This window comes from Trachurus japonicus, chromosome 3 (assembly GCF_045865225.1).
Source record: "Trachurus japonicus isolate A0001 chromosome 3, Traja_1.0".
NCBI classification, from domain to species: Eukaryota; Metazoa; Chordata; class Actinopteri; order Carangiformes; family Carangidae; genus Trachurus; species Trachurus japonicus.
Window position 1 is genome coordinate 35,418,948 of NC_140909.1, and position 6,625 is coordinate 35,425,572.

The window sequence follows — 6,625 nt, forward strand, 5'->3', positions numbered from 1 at the left end:
TAAAACTATATATGTCTAATTTCTCAAATAACGCAGGGTTCCCACGCATCCTGGAAAACCTAGTTGACCAATTATCCAGTCATGGAAAACACATGGAAATTGAGAAAAAGGGTAAAATGTCTTGGTAAAGCTTGAGTTGTCCTGGAAAATGATTTATCACATGGTGACATCAGCTACCAGAGCTCTATTTGACTTCTTCAGACACCACTAAGGATTTATTTTCCAAAGATGTGCCCAGTAAGAAAAGACAGCTGTTTTAGGTGTGGTTTAAAAACAAAAACATGTTTTTGCGTTCTATGATAAATTTGTCTTAATTTCTGAGCACGTAATTTATTTCATAAATAAGTTGGAGCCACAGGTTGCACATCTTTTAATCAAACTTCTGCGGGTGAGAGAAATGAAATAAATATAGAAACAAACTGGTTGAATGTAGAAAATAAAGTACAACTATCGAACTACAACTTCTCCAAAGCATGAATGGGACGGGGCGATGTGTAAGGCCTAATAACATGTCTGTCAGACTGTAGCAACTGAAAATGTCCTGGAAAATGATTTCAAGAAAAGAGTGTGAACACTGTAACGTTTGGAAAAACCAAATGTCAAAAAATGAATGAAATAGGAATTGTCGCCCCAAGTGAAGGAGTTCATCTTGGATTATACAGAGTAAATTGTGTGGATCATTTCATTTCATTTATTTGTAATGGGACTCTAATCCAAAACATCCTGGACCAACACCTGCTATGACAGCCTGGCCACATGGCAGCTACACCCACAGCTCCTGGATTGATGTTCCACCTGGAGAGCCACATGGGGGAGTCGTTTCCCACTACCTCTTTTTGCTCTTCATGACCACTTGGTATGCTGTGTTCAAAGACACGCTGGAAGTGGGAGATGCAGATGACATAGGGTTATCAAGAGCAATCCCTCTATCCTCTGTCCTTTCTAGTTTGCTCTGCTGTCTTCAAACAGCCAAAAAACAATGAATATTCAGGCTATGATTATAAAAGAAGAGCAACAATTTGACAGTGCAGTATAAAATTTCCATCCTGGTTATAGTAAATCATCTTATTTATTTTAAAACTAAGTTCTAGTGACTTTTATTATATTTATATTTTTTAGTAACCCTCTCCTCCTTAAGTCCACCTAGATTAATGTGGTAGATGACTGGCAGTGAGAGGAGTGTGGGATTGGACAGAGGGGAAAGTTAGGGCCAGGCCAGACAAATGGAAGTAACACGTAGCAGGAGCACCGCCTCACCACATCCTCTCTTCATCATGTCAGGAGGCTACTGAGCACTGAGCAGGCAGTGGATCAGCTGTTTCTATACTAGTGTGGGCTGGTTCGATCTGGAGCTGCATTTGTGGCAGCGAGGGAACTCAAGAAAATATTACAGTTATACTCACCTCTCAGGCGCTGTCATAGGCAGACAAAAAAAAATAGCTTGAATTTGCCACAGAAGGATGATGTGCGATTGTGCATCAACAACCCAGTGTAACTAAACACCGTTTTCCTCCCGTTTCACTGTTTTCCTCCAGATGATTAGTTTCTCCACACAGAAATACAAGGGACATATGTGTGTTTTCAAGTGATGCAGCATTACATTGTAGCCATGTCTTGGCTGTAAATGTAAAATATGGGTTGTTTTAGCTTTGGTGTTACCTCCTTAATTCGCTATTGAATTTGAGGCTGCTGTTGAAATTCATGGACATTTCATGGCTGAAATCAATGGAACCCTAAAGAAAACCTACAGTAGGGGGATAAAATCTTTGAGTTTCTGTTGAGCATGTGAAAGTTTCACTTGCTCACTTGTGCATGTTCAATTTTTGCAAGAAAAGTTGCTGGCCTGGTGCATATACATGAGGCCTTCACATGCACACTCAGATTAGCTGACACAGCATGTCTAGTTCTGTATGAAAATGTCTGCATGCACTCAGCATTTACAAAAGACAGTCATAAATCTATCACTCAAAATCTGGAATTGTGAATTTAACATAGGCTAGAAAAGATGGCTATGATTTAAATTTTTATGATTTTACTCATAAATGAACATAAATTGTCTCATCCTGTGGAGCCACTAGCTCTGTTGTAATCACTGAATGGAATATTCTTGATGTGGTTTTTTCCACATGGATGCAATCCAGAAAACTCAGGGCTACATGGTGAGGTGAGGTGAGTATTTGTATCTGGAGCAGAGGAAACCAGTTTAGAAAAGAAAACGGCATCTGACTCATTGTGTGATAAAACATGAAGTATGTGGAATAATAGGGACATGCTGTGGTTTTGAAATAACATGAACACATTACTCCTGAAGTACAGGCATAAACCTGCATCAGCCTCACATTACATGTATGTGAACAGGAGTGTCCACATTATTTTGGCTATAAAGTGAAATTTGCACCAAGACACACACACAAACTACACATGTAAACATGTCAATATTTGCTTATCATTTATTTACGCAATATATTTATTAATATATTCATTTACAACATCTATAAAACACCTTTTGCATAAATTATGCTACTGAAAAAATAAAGCACAGGACTACACAGCAGCTTTCCTGCCAAGAATGAATACTGAGGAGAGACTGCAAAGGCAAACAGAGGTACAGTGTTGACACATCTATGTTTTAAGTGTAGAAGTCATTCATATAGAGGCGGTTGTAAATAAACTTGAAAGAGGACAAACTTGCTTTGTGTCTGAAATCTCCTCACAAAATCACTTTGGAACATTTTTTTAGAGAGAGTTGCAGTCTTGTAAAGAACTTGTATCTGTGGTGGTTCTTCCTCCAGTGGTGGACTGGATATGGCCGTTTATCCATTTGAAAAAGTTGGGTTCATAAGGAAGCTGTATATAGCAGGGCTATATAGGTGGTCCTTCACTGTGGTCAGGACGCATTCAATTTGACACTCCAAAAGACAAGTGGACACATGGACCCTGACCACCTGAATTGGCTGAGTTGACACCTTTACTTAAAGCTGTCCACTTGCATCGGATCTCCAGAGACAGACAGACAGACAGACACCAGGTCAGAACAGGGCCAGTGTTGTGGTGAGACCAATCTTTAAAATAAAAATAAATATCATGCAACTTGTTAAAGGGATAGTTCGTTACCTTCGTTCGTTACCTTTATTTGTCGGTGCAAGCTATTTTTAGAATGGCGGAGCAGAGCCGCTAGCTGCTCAGAGCTATGCTACGGAGGCTAATGGGATTTCTCGGTTTCCCTCATCAAACTCATCAAATACACAATCCAACAACTCCACAACGCTCTGGTGGACAAGTTGTGACCTGCACATTCACCACGCTATGAGATAATGATGGCACGTTACGAGACAGAGTTGTTTCAGAGGCGAATTCATGTAAAACCGCTGATGCGTGTTGCCTTCAGGGACAGTTTTTCAGCAAGCAATCTCCTTATTTACCTCTAAAACAACTCTGTCTCGTAACGTTCCATTATTATCTCATAGCGTGGTGAATGTGCAGGTCACAACTTGTCCATGAGAGCGTTTTGGAGTTGTTGGATTGTGTATTTGATGAGTTTGATGAGGGAAACCAAGAAATCCCATTAGCCTCCGTAGCGTCCCATGGCTGCGCTCGGCCGTTCTAAAAACAGCTTGCACCGACAAATAAAGGTGACAAACTTGGGCCAATTTGCCAAAATGTTGAACTATCCCTTTAAACACTGAAGCAGCTGCAAGCTAACAGTAAGTATCCGGTACAATTGATTCATTTTCTCTCTAATGACTATCCAGTTGGTCCACTTATAATAGAAGATGAAACTATGATGTAGAATAACCTTTACTCTAACCAGGATCCAAACCTGAGTGCTGATCTTAGATCAGGTCTTTTCACATTGTAGGTAAATCTTTGTTGATAAAGCAAATCCAATATTCTAGAGCTTTAAATTATACATTAAAAGCTGCTATTAATTATTATGTCCACACAGGGACAAATCAGTAGAACAACAGAGAGATGTCAATCTCGACACTCAACACGGTTTTCATTCACTAATTAACCTCAGTCTCTTCTGACTCAGACTTTTGGGAACATGAGCCTTTCTTCAAACCTCTCAACCCCAAATCCTACCAGGAACATTATTATTACTGCAGATGGACAGGTGTGAGTGGATGGCACCATGCATCATGTACTATTGTTTTATACCCCCAATGGAAGAAAAATCATTTGAATGTTTTTTTTCCACATCTCTGTTCCTGAAAATCTGAAAACAAGTATTTTCATTAGAGAAAGGAGAGTGAAATTGTTCAACTCTGTGCTGTGATGTGGCTCGTCCAACTTTGAGTTTGTATTGACAGCAAACTAAAACGGGAGCAGGAAAGAAGAAAGCTTCTTACTGAAACATGACATTAGAAATAAACACATCTATATAAACCTGGGCCAGGCCTTTCTCCTCTTTTTACCTGATCACTGTGGCCCTGAGTGCTTAACAGTAACAGAACACAAACACATTCAGAAAACATTATTGAGTCCACAACACAACACGTGCTGCTGGTACTCACACTGACAACAAATACATGAACGGCACAATGTTTCCAGTCAAACAAAACAGGAATGGACCTGAAAGCTAACGGCACATTTCTGACATGACTAACATACTGATGTTCTAATAAAACACACAGCCTTGAACTCATCGTCCAACATCACTGATGACAGAGACAAGCTGTGTTGAAAAGACAGGGAGTCATTGAACAAAGTGTGTCTGAGCCAGGTCCGTCACTTGTTTGTGTCCCCTGGTAACGCGTCTGTTGTGTTGCGTGTATTAGCACCACAGTTGTTCATTTGTTTTTTCTTGTCATCACTTTAGAATTGATCTGTTTGCTTGTGTTTCCTTAGTTTGCAGTGCATCAGACTGTCATCAACTGCCATAGTGGGACTTCCTAAATAAATGGCTTTGCAGGCCTTCACATCATCTATAAGACATTTGGAATTTAGCCACTTTACAGCAGCGAGCCAGTGGAGTGACTATCTACCGCTCCGATTTCAAAACAATCTGATACAGTAGTGATTCTAACCCGCTACGAGCAACACAAAGTGCAACAAAACATCAACAACAAAAAAGGTGCATGTCCATAAACATTATGTGGTAGGAAGATTCTCAAGCTTCAGTGCAATACAGACGGCATATTAAAAAGCACTTTTATATGGTTTCATTGTGACGAGGCATCGGTCACAATCTGACGCAGTCCTCGCGTCGTCTCACATGAAGTCATTGCGTAAACAGAGAGAGAGGGACATTCAGAGAGATGGAGTTCACCTCAGTTCCTCACAGAACAAACATGTTGTGGTGACTCTTAAGAGCACAGCAGGCAAACAGGCAGAGTCCGTTTAGTTAGGAGAAATGATGAAAACAGAGGCCGACCTGAAGGAGCGATATGAAACATCACATACTGTGATCACTCACTGACAACTATGGCTTGTAATGTTCATAAAATCATGAAAGTGAGGAATATCCATTGTGCTACAGCCAACGTCTATCAAATGTTTCATTTCACATTTTCTTTTCCATCCTTTTACGCTATTGTCACCTAACTAACTGCTGAGGTGTGGGAATGTGGAAACGAGGAAACAGCTGCTGTAAGCGAGCAGACAGGACGTCCTGCTTATTTGAAGGTAAAACTGAAAGTGTGGTACAAAAAAATGATGCAAGTGGCTACAGCAAGAAAGTGTGATGGATGTTTACAACTGACAATTTGTCTTCATTTTCTCCTTCAAATATAACACTGAAGCAGAAAGTGCTGCTGATCCTGTAAAACCAAATCCACTGAGTTGAAATATGCTACAACACTTTATAGCGCTGGAGGAGAGCGCAGATGGTACTGTATATCTATGGGTGCACCACCACACACTAGTTATTTGAGTTGGACTTTGGCTTCCTGTTTTCTTTTAAAGGGATACGGCAACATTTTTTTTTTCGTGTCTTGCCTCACTCCCGAGTTCATGACAAGCAGATAGACATCATCCTTTCGACTGTGCGTGCAGTAACAAGGGAGATACGGGCAGAGCTGGCGCACCGCTAATTAGCTTAGCTCAAACGCTGGAAGTGTATAGGAAGGGATAGCTTGCCTCCTACCCGAGCCGAAATCAGCGGTCAGAAGCTCTAAACTCTGTAAATATATCACTTTATCAACATTTCAAACATTTAACCGTTTAGATCAGCAGTGTGTCGTTAATTTGTCTAAATACCAGCTGTTTACAATGTTGTTCGGACAAATTCGACGCTACTCAAGCTAACCGTTGTGACCAATGCACTTCCGGTTACTTTCACAAAATAAAACACCCCTTGCCCTTTACATACAGAAAACCATGACGATAGAATTTGTGCTTTTACTTTGAAATAGGAAGCTAACCTACCCTCGATGTAGCTAGCTTGAACCAAAATAAAGCGTCTTTGCTTGAACCCTCCGTTTTGACCGATCTCGTCCCGTTACCGGCATTTGACCGCTCAAGATGCCTTACCGGAGAGTTTTGTCAGCTCTGAGACGAAGATCGGCCCGCCGGTTTCCATTTAGAGTTGCTGAAAAGTTTCTCTGATGACTTTAGGTGGAGGCAGGCTAACACTACCTATACACTTCCAGCGTTTGAGCTAAGCTAATTAGTAGTGCGCCAG